Source organism: Oryctolagus cuniculus, chromosome 12 (assembly GCF_964237555.1).
Source record: "Oryctolagus cuniculus chromosome 12, mOryCun1.1, whole genome shotgun sequence".
In the NCBI taxonomy this organism is placed as follows: Eukaryota; Metazoa; Chordata; class Mammalia; order Lagomorpha; family Leporidae; genus Oryctolagus; species Oryctolagus cuniculus.
In genome coordinates, this window is record NC_091443.1 from 98,702,062 (window position 1) to 98,719,495 (window position 17,434).

Here is a 17,434-nt window from a genome sequence, read left to right on the forward strand (position 1 = left end):
GTCACCATACCCTTTGTTCTGTCATCCATTCCACTTGAGACTTGCTTGAGCTTGTGGTCAATGCCTCTTCAGCTGCTTCATAACAAACGGAACACATTGCTCCAGCAACTGAACACCTGCCCAGCACTGGCCAGCAAAGCCCACGTCTGCACACAGCATTGCCTGATATTAGCCAGGGCTCTCCATCACCCATTGCTAACCCCACAGAGCTCACAGGCAGCCAGGGAGCCGCCCGCAGGCTCTGCTCACATGTGCTGCTGCTAAACCCTATCCCCCCATCCTGTGCTTCATGCAGTGGGCAGATTTATGGAAATGGCACAGGCCTGAAAATACAAATTGCTTCAGAAATGAATCAGACAACTTCATGGTTGAAAGACCCATAATGGCTTATTACGGCAAACTGGCATGTGTTGTGCTGTCCGTGCCTTACTTTTCTAGCTGACAGCGGGATCAACAGCTATGTTGAACTAGAAGGTTCTGGAAGCCCCTAATAGCTCCTAAAGTTTGTGATGCCTTCTCCCACCAAATGTTCTTTGGTGCCACTGTCAGCAGCATACAAAGCCAGCTGGGCCAGGGGCTGCCTCAGCTGCAATGTCATCTTGGAGGAGAAGTAGTAGAAGAAAGAGAAAGGGAAGGAAGGCTAGGGAGAGGCCGGCATTCCTGAAAATCCCAAATGTCACTCAGCAGGAGACGGGCAAGGTGTGGCACCCACACCTGGGGGAAGACAACTGCTAGTTCCACCCACACGTTAAGATGTTACTTTTTATAGTTTACTTTTTATTTTTGATAATGTGAAATGCATTCATCTTTGAATTCTTAGAAGTGCAGAAAAATTTTAAAGAAAAAACTACCATTAATATTAGGAAGTGTTTCCTTTTAGTCACTTTTTATTTCTTTGCTCCTTAAAAAAGAGTCTTGAGAGACACATAATTGTTTTCATCTCTCCTTTGACCCATCCCTCCTTCCAATGTATGCCCACATACTCCATGTTTTGTAAGAGAAAGGGGCATAAACACGTTCCCCTACTTTAACACTCTCTTGTCCATTTTCCCATGCAACTAAGAATCCTTTAAAAACACAAATTTAATGATAGTGTAGCATTCCGTGATACACATAAACTGTGAAGCGTAATCATTCCTAATCTTACATATTTAGCTTGCTTCTAGTATTTTCCCATTATTGCCACTCAGAGACAACTGTTCCTATACTCAGAACTTTCACATTTTCAGTTATTTTTCAGTTATTTTAAGGATATACTCTTACCACTGAAATATAATTTGAAGTGTACTTTCTTGAGACTTTTCATTCATATGAAAAGTACATATGTATACATATGTATACATAAGTATGTGTAGATAGATCGATCGATCGATCGATCTACAAATCCCACCCCACAGTCCCGATGTGGTCCTGCCATCCTACTTCAATCAGAAATTTCCAAAACCAATGGCATGGATCAGCTGTCAGCATCACTTCCTAACTGAATATGACACAGAAGAGAAAAAGTAGAAAAACCCTAAATTTCTCTCCAAGGATCCTAAGCCCCAGAGGTGAGTGGAACATGAACTATTAGACAGAAAATGGGTGGTTAATTGCTAGAAAGTAAACAGCCACACAACCCTGGAAAGCCAGAGGCACGGGGATGTCATTCAGCCAGAATGGCAGGTGCTGCACCCTTCACCCTGGCAGTAGCTGGGATTGTGCCTGTGTGATGAGTGGGCTCCCCGCTGCCAGTCTGCTAGGCCTGCCATGACTAAACACCACAGACTGGGTGACATAAACATCAACCGTGGACTTTCTCAGCAATCTGGAAGGTGAGCAGGGCTGGTCTCCACTGATGCCTCTTTCCTGGGCTTGGGGATGGCGTCTTCTCCCTGTGTCCTTACATGGTCATCTCTCTGGGTCATCTGTGTTCTGATCTCTTCTGATAAGAACACAGATTGCGTGAGGACCCAACCCAGTGGCATTATTTGGATGTGATCATCTTTATAAAGGCCCCATCTCCAAATGCAGTTGTATATTGAGACTTAGGACTTCAACATGTGAGTTTTGGGGGGACACAGTTCAGCCCGTAGCCCTGACCTAATGGAAGTACTGGTGTATGAGGCGGGCTTTGGTTTGTAATCTGGACTCATCAGCCTCCAATGCAGGGATCCGGGGCTCTGCAGGAGTCCCTTCCTCCGAGTGGTTCTCCAGGTCCTCAGGGAATTCCTCGTTCCTCATCATGTTGTATGGAAGCTCAAGCCACTCGGAGAAGCCACATAAATGAACTCTGGTCAACAGTCCCCGCTGAGCCCCGTCTGAAGTCATCCCAGCCCAGCTACCTGACACGTGAGTGAAGAAGTTCCAGATGAGTCCAGCCTTCAACCCTTTCGCAGCTGTGTTCTGGTTGCATTTCTGATTCCTGGAACCTGTGAGTATAGTAAGACGATGTTTTATGTCACGTTTTGGATGGGATTCTGGTTTATTCAATGTTATTCCACTGGGTAACGAAGGAGCTGGATGATCACCCAGACCGCACACGTTTTCATCTATACTTCCAACAACTGTTTGTTCTGAACAGCATCCTACATGCTCTTTGGGGCACTGGGGAGTTGGGGTGGCATTTGCATGTGACTCACAGTGCAGTCTAAGTGATGAGTGCTTTGCCAAGGAAACGACCTGGAGCGATGGCACAGAAGCACCAGATTCTCACACAGATGACAGTGCGGAGTCAGATGGGTTAACAAGCACGTTGGTCCCTATGGAAAATGGGGAAAGCAGAGTCCCTCTAAGAGGGTGCACAATGCTTGCTTCCCTCACAAGTTACCTTCAGCAGGATCAAGGTGCTAAATCCTGCTGCACGTTTTCCCCCAAAAGCTGCCTTTACCAAAAACCAAGGTGTCTGCCCACTCCTTGGGAGCTTCCAATCCTATCATGAGAATAGCAAGGGAGTGGTGATTCCACTCTTCTGAGCCCCCAGGTTACTGTAGAAACAAGTTGCCCACCCCACACTTCTGATGGCTCTTCCACGTGAGACAATTCTTTCCTGTGAGACAAAGGACCGAGATCATCTTTCTCTGTTACCTTTTCACCCATAACAATAGCAGGAACAGTGTGCTGAGGTCAACCCCAGCCCTCCTCTCTAGCAGTGGGCATCCCTATGTCCACGGTCTGTTCCCAAAGGAATTGAAGGCAGTTTTGTTTTATTTTACATCAACTTCCTCTTTAAAACAAGATGTTCTTTAAGATCCCCTCTACTAAGTTTTCGTGATGCAGGATGGACAATCTTTGTCTCATTTACCCCTAAAGCAGAAGCAACGCTTTGCATCAGGAGATGCAGGTTCAAACCCCAGCCCCGCCGCTCACTGGCCAGACAGCCTGGGCAAATCATTTAAATCATCTGAGCCTAGCCTCAGTCAAATGGAAAAACATGTGCTTTACCACATGGGGATTGTTGTGAAGATTAAAGGCTTATGTGAAAGTCAGGTGGAGAGATGTCTGCTGAATCCCTTGTTAAAGTCTCTCTCTTTCTCCAAACATCTCAAGCCATCTGCATTTTCTCTGCCCTAAAGGCTGCCAAATCTCCCCTCAGTTGAGGTCTCCTCTCTCTCTCCCTCCCTCCTTCCCTGGCCACCCCTGAGCTGCATGCTGTCCTCCCTGACCAAGGCTAAAGCCCATGCACAAATGCAGGAGACATGCCCAGAGGCCGGCCTCCTGAGCTGTTACTCACCCCCTGATTCCTGTCAGCAGGAAACAACCTCCTCTCAGTTCTGTCACCACTTTATCGTTTTCTGTAGCACCTTCGTGCTCAACTGCTTGGAAACATCCTCTCTCCTTGCCACCAATTTCTCTACCAAGGCTGTCACAGGGCCTGTGAGGATATCTTCATTGCAGAATCTAGAGGTCACTTAGCCCTGATGTCTTGACACTGGGTCAGATGCCTTGAAGTCATTTCCTCTGCTTCTGCCATTTGGCATCCACGTCTTATCTGCAAGTGATGCCCCAGCGATGCGTCACAGTTAAGAAGTTCAAATCCGAACCTCCCACCAACTCTGCGTCTCCACCTATGTTCCCTCTCTTTGGAAAACAGATGGACATTCCCCCAACCTCCCAAGCCAGAAAACAGGCTGCCATCCCGGATGCCCCCTTAGCTCACAGCTCCTTAGCCTGTCGCCTCTCCCCCATCCCAGCCGCTGTTATTTCCTGTTAAAATTGCTCCCATGGTCTCCTAGCAGGTCTCCTGGCTTCCAGTCTTGCCCCATCTCGATCCACGGCATGGCCTGAATGATTATGTCTAAAAGCATTTTTCATTACACAATCCCTGTATTGAAAACCCTCTTGGTTCTCCACTGTTCTCAAGCTGAGTTTCAAACTTGGCTTTGCACGTGCTGTTCCCTCTGCCTGGAACAGCCTCTCTCCACCCTTGTGTATCCACGGGTCTCTGTTTAGCTGTTACTTCTGGAATACTACCTCCCTTATGCAGTATTCCCTTTGGAGCCTTTGCTTATCACACAATTGCTGTTTCTCTATTGCCTAGCACTGGGGCTGGCGCTAATTGAGTGTTCGGGTAAACACTGGCTGAAAAGCAGGGATGGGAGGGATGACTACCTGCCAATGGCTTTTGAACTTGCCACAGAATCACCTGGGGGCCTTGTGAAACCGCAGGCTGGGCTCCCACCTGACTTCCTGATTCATGCCACCTAGGGGAGGCAGCTGAGGCTGCTTGTCAGGGGTTAGGAACCCCGGTTTCCTGCAACGTCAAGGCACCTGAGGGTGAGGGATACTTTCAAAGAAAACTGGAGGTTCGCTAAAGTTCTGTACCTTTCTTCTCCATAGCTTCCTTAACGGTATTTTTTGAGATTTTAGCTTCTGAAAATGTTTTCAGGAAACTAGTTGGGCTCTAAGGTAACCAGAACACATGCCCCATTAGGGCTCAAAGGCAGCACCTGGAGGCTCATTGATGGATTGCCAGGCAATGGAACAAAGGTGAGGCTGAGGCTGGGCTTAGCAGTTGGCAGGGATCTGAGTGAAGGGCTGAGGCCTCCAGTCGGGAGAGTTCTCAGGGGACAGGGCCCCAGGGACCGCTCTCAGGCATGCCCTGGATGTGCAGTGGTGGGGCGTGATTTGCACACAGAAGGGCACAGCATCCCTGGTGGACAAGTTCTTGTTGTAACTTGGCCTCTGATGGTTGGGGATTATTTTTCTCAAAAGCACTGAGAACCCATTGGGGATGTTTCTTAATGAGGTATAGGTAAGAAAGGACTTCTTTCTGCTCAGCATCTGCTTTTTAAAAATAAGCTTTATTAGTTTATCTTCATTGTAAAAAACAAACTTGGAAATTTAGAAAGCAAAAAAAAAGCATGTAATTCTATGTCCCCTGAAGGAAATCCTGTTTTGAATTTGACATCTATGCTCTAAGAAAAAAAAAGGATTATTCCACATTATAGACATGCTCTTTTATAAGACAATACTTACCTGTTTAACTTGTTGATTTTATAATAAAACCTCCATAGAGCAAGTATTTATCAATGTTTCTAACTATTCTTTTAATACTCATTAAATCTGCTCTATGTACTGTACTGTCTTTATGCCTTTGTGAGAATCAAAGACAATTCCTATTTAAAATTTAGCAACTCGAGCATGGCTGTTTAATTTATATATTCACCAAGAATACATGAGTGCATCTCCAGAAACCCTCTGCAGCTCTGGCCATTGTCTGTTCACATTTTTTATTGGCCCTATTGCTTGGGTCTTTTCATGTTTGGGATCCATTTGTGTCTCTTCAAATGTTTATTTTCCTTTGTATTTCTCTGAGATGTGCCTGTTCCTGTACTCTGTTTCTCATTCCATGGGCCTTGCTTGTGTTTTTCCCATTGATGTATAAAAGCTACCTATATGGCAAAATATTACTGCTTTCTCTAGTTGTTTCTTCCACACGGACACAAAGATGCCTCTGAACTGTAATATATACACAGTTGAACTGTTGATGTTCTAGGAAGTTGCAAGCTTTCCTTATAAAATTGAAAAATAACATTAAAATCCTATCATTTTTGGAAGTTTCCTTTTTATCTCCTGGCCCATAAGAGGGAGAAGAGAACACAGAAGGAAGTGAAAGAGAAATGAGTGCAGAGAGGAAGAGAACACAAGCGAGGGTTCCAGTCATCACATTACATTCCTAGGAGACTGGACTTACAGAGGAATCAGCTGGAGACTTGCTAAACGCAGGTGATGATGTGGGAGGTCCAGGCTGCCTTTCTCACGGGCTCCCAGGTGAGGCTGATTGTCAGGCCAGCACCGATGAGCTCAGGGACCACTCTGATTCCCCTGAAATTATCATATGTTTTGAAAACTCTCTCTGTCGCTCCCCCTCTTCATGGAGGAACGACACAGGACCCTGTGCTGTTCTTTTGTCTGCTCAGCCCTCCCCGGGTTTGCTGCTGGTTCTTCCCGGGTTGGCTACTGTCCCTTCCACCTCCGTGGAAGGGTGGTTCCCCCTAGCCACTTCCCCACTTCTGCAGGGGAGCGGCACACCGCCGGCCGGCTCTCGGGGGCTGCACAGGTGTTCCTTCAGATAGATGTTCCCCTTAGATGTTCCTGGTGCATGTTGTCTCTCTCCTCCTTTATAGTCCTCTTCCACCAATCCCAACTCTGCTACCCACACGCCGAGTACGCTGCCCTCCTCCAATCAGGAGCAGGTCCTGCTGTTTATTGGTTGAACTGGAGGCAGCTGTGTAGAAGCTGTTTCTCCCTTCTCAGCGCCATATTGTGGGAGAGCAGATGCATAGAATAAGTCTTAATTCCAGTAACTTAGTCTAGTCCGAGTTGCTCCCCACATCTCTCCTTTCTCTTTTTAAAGCAGAGAGAATCCTAACTGCTTGCTGTGGACAGCCACAGGTCTTTTTTTTTTTTCTTTCGAAAAGAAAAATATGTCCACCTTCCTGGAGTGACATCCCTGTGCCTCCTAGCCTTGCAGAACATCCCACTAAAGACTTTCCAAGGCCAACGTGCAAGCATAACACGTCCTCTTCTTGGGTCTTCTTGTTGGGCTGGGTAGAATTAAGTTGAGGGGCCAATATGGTGGTGCAGAGAGTTAAGCTGCCACTTTTGATGTTCGCCTCCCCTATCTGACTGCTGGTTTGATTCCCTGCTGCTCTGCTTCCAGTCCAGTGTGCTCGCTGAGAGTGGGAATGCGGGGACAAGGATGCAAAGAATGGAGCCAAGACAAATCCCGATCAACAAATCCAGTAGTATTTAAAGGTGACCAGTTGAATACAAGAAGGCACACAAAAGATTTACATATCCAAAAGACTTTTGGGGTTACAAAGAGTTCCTGACAAGGCTCTTCCTGCCATTCTTCCTGCCTCTCCCTGAAATCTCCTTAGCCTAATTGTCTGAGCCAGGATGTCTTCATTCATATGTTTAAGTGTAAACAAAAGGGGCGACTGCCTGTGGCTGCCCACAGTCCAGCTCCCTGGGGATGCAGAGACAGCCACAGAAAAGGAACCAGGTTCTTGGGTCCCTGTGGGGAGCAACTCGGACTAGACTAAGTTACTGGAATTAAGATTTATTCTATGCATCTGCTCTCCCACAATATGGCGCTGGGAGAGAAGAAAACAGCTTCTACACAGCTGCCTCCAGTTCAGCCAATAAACTGTGGGACTTGCTCCTGATTGGAGGAGAGCAGCGTGCTCAGCGTGTGGGCAGCCGAGTTGGGATTGGCGGAGGAGGACTATAAAGGAGGAGAGAGATGGCATGCACCAGGAACATCTAAGGGGAACATCTAAGGGGAACATCTAAGGGGAACACCTGTGCAGTCCCCGAGAGAGCCGGCCGGCAGTGTGCCGCTCCCCTGCGGAAGTGGGGAATGTGGCTAGGGGGAACTGCCCTTCCACGGAGGTGGAAGGGACAGTAGCCAACCCGGGAAGAACCAGCAGCAAACCCGGGGAGGGCCGAGCAGACGAAAGAACAGCGCAGGGTCCTGTGTCGTTCCTCCACGAAGACGGGGAGCGACATAATGGTGCCGTGACTCGGATATGAAGCCTAGGCAGGGCTTAGTGTCGTTCCCCCATGAAGACGGGGAGCGACATAATGGTGCCGTGACTCAGATAGGAAACCTAGGACAGATAGGAAACTTAGGAGGGAAGAAACGGGAAGAAATGGGAAAATACCGGAGAGAGAGAGACTAGCAAACAGCCTAGGGAAAAGCCGGACGAAAAAGGTGCCGGAAGGAGCTATTGAAAGCCTAGGCATAGACTCGGATACGGACTACGGGGGGAAGCTGGGAGAAATCTCTAAGGTCGAAAGCGAAAGTGAAAGCTAGAACAAACAGACTCGGATGCGGACTGTGGGGAGAGGCCAGGAGAAATGAGGGAGGAGTATTGTTGGAGGAAAGCTTGGGGAAACATACCGGGTAGAGAAAAATGTTAGGGAAATTGAAGCCGCGGGGGGCAGGCCGAGGCGGAGACGAAAGCCACTTTGGGATTCTCAAGTTAGCCCGGGAATAAGGGGCGAAAAGTTGAAACCAGAAGCGGAAACGTAAGCCAGATTGGGATCCGTCTGATTAGCCCGGGGACCAAAGGACGGGAAGCCAAATCGTGGGGCGGAGACGTGAGCTGGGTTGAATTTGCCAGGTTAGCCCGGGGAACTCAGATTGAATGCTAGTGGCGGAGACGTAAGCTACGCTGTGTGACTCGCGGAGGCTGCCGCGCGCAGACAGAGTGTGCGGGGCTCAAGTAGATAGGGAACGCTGGGCTAGTGCGAAGCCGTGCAGATGAGAGAGGCGCGGGCTGAAGCGGCTCAGAGCCGGAAAGCTGCCGAGAAGCAGCCTCGGGGCGGGTGCCGGGAAGCCGCAGGGATAAGAGAAACAGAAGTTTAGAAGTAAAATGAGAGAAATAGGAATGTTGGCAGACAGAAGTAAAATGGGAGAAATAGGAATGCCCGGAGATAGAGAAATAGAGAAATAGAAAGGCCTCCCCACAATACTGCAATGAGAAGGCTTGGATTCGGTCTGCCCGATTAGTGAGGCGATGAGCACCTGCGGGCGGCTAGCAGCTTATGCACCGCAGGTCACCGAAGACGGGCACGTTATTAACATCAATAGTCTCCCCACAATACCGCAATGAGAGAGCTTGGATTCGGTCTGCCTGATTAGTAAGGCGGTAAGCACCAGCGGGCAGCTCGACCAGAGTATGAGCTGTAGGTCACCGAAGATAGGCACGAATCAACACCAATAAGTCACCCCACAACATGGCAATGAGAGAGCTTGGATTCAGTCTGCCTGATTAAGGCGGTAAGCACCAGCAGGCGGCTCGACCAGAGTATGAGCCGCAGGTCACCGAAGACAGGCACGCATCAGCGCCTAAAAACCTCCTCACAACATGGCGAAGAGAGGACCCGGATTCGGTTTGCCTGATTGATAGGACTTGTAAGAACCTGTGGCAACTCTAGCAAGTAGAGCAGAGTGTGTGCCGTGGGACACCGAAGACAGGCGCGTATCAACGCCAAAAAATAAAAAGAAAGGGGGATCTGTGGGGAGCAACTCGGACTAGACTAAGTTACTGGAATTAAGACTTATTCTATGCATCTGCTCTCCCACAATATGGCGCTGGGAGAGAAGAAAACAGCTTCTACACAGCTGCCTCCAGTTCAGCCAATAAACTGTGGGACTTGCTCCTGATTGGAGGAGAGCAGTGTGCTCAGCGTGTGGGCAGCCGAGTTGGGGTTGGCGGAGGAGGACTATAAAGGAGGAGAGAGACGGCATGCACCAGGAACATCTAAGGGGAACATCTAAGGGGAACACCTGTGCAGCCCCCGAGAGAGCCGGCCGGCGGTGTGCCGCTCCCCTGCAGAAGTGGGGAATGTGGCTAGGGGGAACTGCCCTTCCACGGAGGTGGAAGGGACAGTAGCCAACCCGGGAAGAACCAGCAGCAAACCCGGGGAGGGCCGAGCAGACGAAAGAACAGCGCAGGGTCCTGTGTCGTTCCTCCACGAAGACGGGGAGCGACATAATGGTGCCGTGACTCGGATATGAAGCCTAGGCAGGGCTTAGTGTCGTTCCCCCACGAAGACGGGGAGCGACAGGTCCCTGCTGCCAGGATGGAGTTCCTGGCTCTTGGCTTTAGCCTGGCCCAGCCCTGGCTATTGCAGCCACTGGGAGAGTGACCCAATGGATGCAGGTGCTTGCTCTCTCTCTGTCCTTCTGCATTTCCAATAAATCTTTTTTTTTTTTTAAATTGAGTTAGAGATTAATTGGCCTTTTGGACAGAAGTAGTCTCTTTTTTTTTTAAAAGAAGGAACAGCTGTCATGTAAGCTGCCCCTCCCCCTATAATGACCTAATGAATCTGGAAGCAGCAACACAGTCTGAGGACGGGGCTCAGGAGAGGTGGATTCTGGTCCTGGCTCTAACACAGTTGTTTTGCATCTATTAAACTTTCTTGGCTCAACTTCTTCAACTGCAGAACGGAGATGATAATAGAGCCTTGCCTCCGCGGGAAGATTTCGAATTAGAATTTCCCAGAGGGGTCTCTGGACTTTCTCTAGGAGCAGTGACGTCATCCATCTCTTACAACCGCCCCTGCACCGCCTGGGCTTTCCAATCTCCAAGCAAGTTTCCACAAAGCTTTCGGCGAACTGCAGAATACATCACAGCAAACAAGGCTCCAGGCAATTCTGCAGGGTCCTGAAGCCAAGAAGTAGCCCGAGCTCTGCTCATGCAGGCACTGTACGGCTGGGGATATGGGCTCCAGCTCTGATTCGAAAGCACACTCAAGGACGTAGGGCTGCTGACCAAACACAACCAGTGGCTCTAGCAAGGCCACACCGGCACGAGGGAGGGGATGGAAAAGAAGCATATATGGAGTGTGTTAGCTCCCTTTCCTGCAACAACCCCGGGAGATGGGGAGTGTCCTTCACTCTGGGCAGCAATGGAGTCAACAATTGTCCGAAGGTCACAAGTAGGAAGACCTCAAAGCCCGATCTGCTCCAGGGGTGTAGCCCAAACCTCAGTCTCACAGCAAAGCAGAGGTGCTCAGAGCAATGGAGACTGGGCAGTGGGGGAAGGGGACCTGCTGACTTTGCGCAGGTCATGTCACTTGGTTAAGGCTGAGGTTTCTCCTGCCAGCACTTCTCACATACAGGCAGTGAGAAGGTGCCACTGCCCAGGGCTGGCCCAGAGAGCCCACTGAGAGCCTCCCTAGGCTCTCAGCCAACCTAGCAAGTTTGCAGCAGCTCAGGGCTGCCTGCAATACCGACAAACAAACGACAGCCCACCCGTGCCCCTGTCTCATCTGAGGACAGCAAGGCGGGAAGACAGCCCGTTTCGAAGCTCCACGATGTTGTCAGAGAACAGAGCATCCATCTCTGCCTGCCTTTTTTTGGTGTGTGTGTGTGTGTCCCTTCTAGCGTCTGCCTCCTCCACATGGCAGCTGCCCCAGGTCTCGGTTGCCCCATGCTGGCCAGCACCCACAGGTGCTCTGCAGGCTCCGACTCCTTGGCCTGCTGCTCCCCACTCTCCCGCCTGGGGTCCAGATGCGGACCCCAGCAGACGCGGCTGTCTCTCGGGGCGCACACCCGGGCCCCTGGCCCTTCCCCACTGGGTGATCTCACCCGATCACCATCACGTGCCCCTGGGCTCCTCCTGGCTGACTCCCAGCAGCAGCAGGCTGGGTGTCACCTTCCAGCCCTCCTCCTGCCACGCGCGGGCCTCTAAGCTCCGGAGCGCTTACTTCATCCCATAAACTCAGCTAATGCTTACCACATACTCCCCGGGCGGCCGGGAGAAACCCCTCCCTTGACAGACCCTTACTCCAGACCCGGGAGCGGCGGAGGCGGCCTGTGCTGCCGGCCCCCAGGACAAACATGACCTTGGACGCCTCTACGAAGCCATGTCCACTCCTCTGAGCAGGCGGCGGCTTTGAACCAAACGGTGCCTTTTGTCCCTAGCGTTTAGGAAACCGATGGCGCCCGTTTCTCGTTCGCAATTATGGCAACTTGGCGCGGAACCCCCACGGCCCCTTCCACTGCGCCCCAAGCGCAGAGCCCCGGGCGGGGAGCAGGGCGGCTCCCAGGGCACTTGGAGCGGCGCTGCCGGCGCGGGAAGTCGCCCGAGTCCAGCGCCGCTGCCGGCGCGAAATTGCAGGCGGGCGGGCGCGTCGAGTTTGAAAACGAGCGAGGGCCGTGGGGGCGGGCCCCGGGAGCGGAGCCGCCTCCCTCGGCCAATCAGCGGGGGCGGCGCGTGCGGCCGGGCTGTGAATGGGGAGCGGCGGCCGCGGCGGAGGGCGAGAGCCGGCGCGCGGGCGGGCGCACTTTCTCCTCAGCGCCGGGTGACAGCGCGGCGGTCGCCCGGAAGGGCTCCGGGCGTCGCGACGAGAACTGCCCCCGCTGACGACTTCTCCTCCGCCTCGCTCGACCCCTGCCGCGCCCCTCACGCGGGCACCCGGGACGCCGCCCCTCAGCGCCGGGCACCGCGTCCACCCGGGGCCGTCCCAGCCGTCCGGTGCGGCGTGGCGCTCCGGGTGGGAGCTCCTCGGTATGGTCCGCGGTGCCCGGCCCTCGGTGACCGCCGGCGGCCCGCCGCTCCCTGAGTGCGCTGGGTCCTTGCCGGGCCCCTGCCTCGACCGCGAGCGCCCGGGACCCCGCGCGGCGCCAGGCATTGCCGGCGAGGGCGCGGCGCGCGCAGGGCAGCGCGGAGGACGGCAGGCGGCAAAGTTCAGCCCGGGCCGCGGGCGGTGGGCGCTGCTGCTGCTCCAGCTGCACTTGCTGCGGGCGCTGGCTCAAGGTAGGCGCGGGCCGGGGCCGGGAGTGGGCTCTGGGGAGATGGGCGCCAGTCGGGGTCCTGGGCGCCGCCCCGGGGGCGGGCTCCGGAGGTCGGGCGCCGCTTCGGGGTGCAGCGCGGCGAACTTTGCGAGCGCGGGTGCGCGGTGTCCCCTGCCCCCCGAGGCGCCAGGCCAGGACTGCGGCGCGCGGGGTGCCCGCTAGACCCACCCGGGGCGGGGGAGGGGCAGGTGAGCTCCTCGAAGCCCACCCTGCGAACGAAAGCCTTTGAAGGGGAGCCCCAGGCACCCGCTCCTGGAGAGGCTGCCCGAGTCCGACCCAGCGCGCCGAGCTGGAGCCGCTGGACGGGTGTCGCTCTTTGCCCCGCGGAGTCTGGGCGGCGGTGCGGGGCTCGCCCCCGCGGACCCCCAGCGTCAGATGCAGCCGCGCCAGCTGCTGGGCGCCCCCCTCCCGGGCAACCCCGGCCTCCCGCTGCTGCGGTTGCCCCGAGCCCGACCCCTAGGTGGGAGTGTGCGGTCGGTGGAGCAAAACTTTCCGTGCCCACAGCTGTGCGGCTTGGCTTTGTTTCCCTCGCTCTGTGGGCCTCGGTTTGGAACATTCCAGTGGTGATCGCTGAAATAGGAAGCGGCGATCTGCCGATTCCAGACGACCTCTGGCACGGCGAGGGGGAATCTCCGTGAAAGGAGCTGTCCCCGGCCGGCCGGAGCCCTTCGCCTGCCCCTCAGCACCCTTTCCGCTGCAGTTCGCTGGTCTTAAAAGAGGGGGTGGGGGAGAAACAGCCGCTTACATACCACCCTTTTCGGATGAGGTCTGTAGGTTAGCCAGGCTCTTCTGCTGTTGGCAGCGCTAGTCAAATTAACTTTGGGCTGTGTTCATTAGCTGTATCCTGGAAAACCATCTCGGTGAGGAACTGGGTACTCGGAGGTTGACTGACGTGGGACAGCCTTGAACTCCAGTTAGCTGTGTTCTGCGTCACGTGCAGATGATTTAGCTTACTGCACAGGAAAGGATTCAAACGCACCAGCATGTTGAGGGTCTGAATTGAAAGCCCGCATGCCACAGTTTAGAAACTAACTCAAAATTTTTAAACTGCTTATCTAATAGTATCTGAATGGTGCCTCCCCCAGGGGTTCATAAATGGGTTCCGTGAGGTCTTACTGCGTGAAAACAAATCGTCCTGCTTATGCTCAATTTAACTCCAGCATTAGTTGTACAGTTTTCATTTTTATTTGTGCTTCTTGCTTAATATCTTAGTCTGGAAGCAAGGCGTCTGTTAAGTCATTTTGTAAAATGGGATCTGGATTGCCAGAGAAGCCAGGTTTAACTGAAGAAATTGAAATCACTTGATTTGACCTTTAGAATAGAAATGGTGTTTTATTATTGAGTTTCTTTTTTTTAACTTTTATTTAATGAATATAAATTTCCAAAGGAGAATATGGATTACAATGGCTTCCCCCCCATAATGTCCCTCCAACCCGCAACCCTCCCCTTATCCACTCCCTCTCCCCTTCCATTCACATCAAGATTCATTTTCAATTCTCTTTATATACAGAAGATCAGTTTAGCATACATTAAGATTTCAACAGTTTGCTCCCACACAGAAACATAAAGTGAAAAATACTGTTTGAGTGCTAGTTATAGCATTAAATCTCAATGTACAGCACACTAAGGACAAAGATCCTACATGAGGAGTAAGTGCACAGTGACTCCTGTTGTTGACTTAACCAATTGACACTCTTGTTTATGGCATCAGTAATCTCCCTGTGCTCCAGTCATGAGTTTCCAAGGCTATGGAAGCCTTTTGAGTTTCTTTAAACTCAAAAAAAAAACTTAAAAAAAAAAAGTGACTTGCACTTTACAGTAAGATATTTGCATTTACGTGTTTGAAGATGTGCACAGATTGAAACAGTGGGGAAAATCAGTGGCTTTGTTTTGAAGTTTATTACATGGATGTAAAGTTTTGGTCATTGGCACTCTGAAGGCTGTTTGAAGTATTTTTACAGATGAAAAATGAATGAAAATACATTAATTAAAATACTAAGGCAACTGCCAAACTTTCTTAGGGAGGAATATTTTATTCCTTGTCGGTAAAAACATTGGTATCTGTTTTACATTTATATGGTTTGTAAAAGTGTACAGATCTTTTAGTGTAGAATTTCAAATAGATTGTCACAAATTTTAAATTCATTGACAGGTTTCTGTTCTCTGTGAAATGTGTAATATATCCATCATTTTTTATATCATTGAAAATTCATATTACAGAGGAGATGTCACCGTTTGACAAAAGCTCATGTATCTTGAAAATGAAAATTCTGGTGCTGCTATAGCGATTTCTGATGGGATGATGAGCTGGTCATATGCAAGGAGTGTGATCTCTTGAATCTTATCAGATACAATGTAATATTCTAAATGGGGTAGTTACCAGTAAGTTGCAACTGGTCATAAGCACCATGTTGTTACTATGTAGCGAGGTGAAGCTATTGGGTAGGCTTGGTCATATCATCCTGGAAGAGAATAAATGCATCATTTATCAGTATAAGTTACAAATAATCAGCAGAAGTTACAAAAGAAGATATTGTTGACCCTGGAGGCAGTTCAGATCTTACAGAAAAAAAAAAAAAACCTTTTTAATGTTCTGGAGTAACTCTGTTCTACATGGTAATAAAGAGTTGCACACTGATTATTGGTGATTATTTAATTGCTTTTGACTTTTCTAGATACCTAAAAAGCCAAATCTTTAATTCTGAAAGGCAGGTGGCAATACACACTTTCTTTATACTTTCTGCTGAGAAGCCAGATAGGAGTGGCTTGGGAGAAGGATGGATCCTAAGTATCACATGTGGTCAGTGGTGCCTTTAGCTTGACTGCTGATGTATTGGTTCTGGTGGTTTTCAGGACACATCATAGATGGAGTTTGTACTCATCAGTCCCAGAGGGATAGGAGTGCTCTTGTCAGTTACCGTCCCTGGTTATTCATAGCATGCAGTTTCTCCCTGCAGTTGTTTCCAGTCTCTTAGGCCAGTGGCTTTCAAACTTTGAGCACACACTCTCCCCCACCCACCGGCTCCCTGGAGGATTGGTAAAACTTTAAGGGACCACCTCCTTCTGTGCTAACTTGAGCTGCAGCTTGCTTTCTGTGGGATTGTGACATACACTTGAGTTTCAGAACCACTGATGTATACTGCTTTGTTTTTCCTCACTCCAGTCTGCTGATTTCCCCAGAACTCTCTAAGCTGGTGTTTCTCAAATGTGGGTGCACATTGGAAGCACTTGGGAGCTTTCAGTGTTGCGCCTCCATCTCTCTTCCAGACTTTGTTGAATGGATTTGAGGTTTGACCTGGGTGGAGAGAGCCAGGCTCTCCAGCTGATTAGAATGTGTAGCCAAGTTTAAGAACCGCAGAGCTTAGCCTTTAAGTGAGATCACAGGATTCAGTTTTCCTTCAGACATTGTCCTAGGTGTCCAGTCATCCCCCAAGTCATTCCGGCAGCTTATGGACCTTAAACCTGTCTTGACTAACGCCTGTCCCAGGTTCATGATCTCTCTGAGCTACTTGCTTTTAAGCTGCGAGTTCTGTTTATTCCTGTGCAGACTGCTGAGCTCCTACTTGGGTGCTCATCTGGAGCATGCATCATAATCACCGGTGAAATCTTAAAAATAATTGAAAATTTGAGCTCCACTTGAGGTCTGTTGACTCTCAGAATTGGGCATTGTTTAGAAGTTTGACAAGTGATTCTTGTCTCTCTTGTTACATTTTTATTCTTGTGATGGTTGATCTCATAATCTCTGGGTTCTCTGCCACCCTAGCATGCTTTCCTGTGGCCTGGCTCACTTGTGTTAAGTCAGTTGCCAGCCCTGGGTGGTCTCCTAATTAGGCTTTTCTGTCAGTTGTTTGCTGGGGAAATTACAGCACAGTGTTAATCGAGGTCACTGCAAGTCCGGTTTCCTTTGAGCCCGCACTGCCTTCTGTGAATTGATAAGTGATTCATTGCCCCTCTTCCTCTTGTCCCTGGCCCCTTCCCCTCACAACTTTAACTTGAGTTTCTAGGAGTCCCAGGCTACCTTGCTTGGGCTGTTGCATATTTAACAGGTGGTTATTGGCTACTTTGTTGGCCTTGCAAATCCAGTAATAGCCATTATCACCCTGTACATCCAGGAAGCTTCCTGTGCTCTCAAATATTTAGGTGAAACAAAGTGGAAAGACTGCAAGTTAAATGGGTAATTAAGTGATGAATGGTAAGTCTTTCTAGTTAAATGTACCACTTCAAAACATTCCTGGAAAAAATGGAAGTATGTTGGCCAAAAAAGTTGTGAAATTCATGCTTTTTTTTTTCACCATACCCATAGCCATGGGCTTTTTGAGGAGCCCTTGGGTGGTTTTTGGTGCATAGGATGGGGTGTGTGAAATGGCGTTGGTCTGTGGCAGGCAGTGTCATTCTGCTTGCTCTCTGGCCTTCCTCAAGGTGTCCAGGAGCCGGGAGGCTAGGGATATTGCCTGACTACACATAGAGAAGGGAATGCACATAGCAGCAGAAGGAAACACAAACTGCATTGTGATGGCTCACGCTTCAGTTTCTCTAAGCAACTTAGAAAATGGTAGTTCTGAAAGTAGGCCCTTGAAGTCCAATTCATGAAAGCAGAGGGTGGGAATGAAAATCTGGGTGAAAGGGATAGTATGAAGA

The 17,434-nt window shown here is 50.4% G+C and overlaps 1 long non-coding RNA gene across 1 annotated transcript; it reads right to left on the reverse strand.

Moving 5' to 3' along the window:
- Positions 1-869: 869 nt before the first annotated feature.
- LOC127485718 (uncharacterized) lies at positions 870-13,785 on the reverse strand. Its single transcript, XR_011381036.1, has 3 exons — positions 13,546-13,785; positions 3,713-3,970; positions 870-2,411 (listed from the first exon to the last, which is right to left on the reverse strand). It is a non-coding gene; the product is annotated as an uncharacterized lncRNA (long non-coding RNA).
- Positions 13,786-17,434: the final 3,649 nt, after the last annotated feature.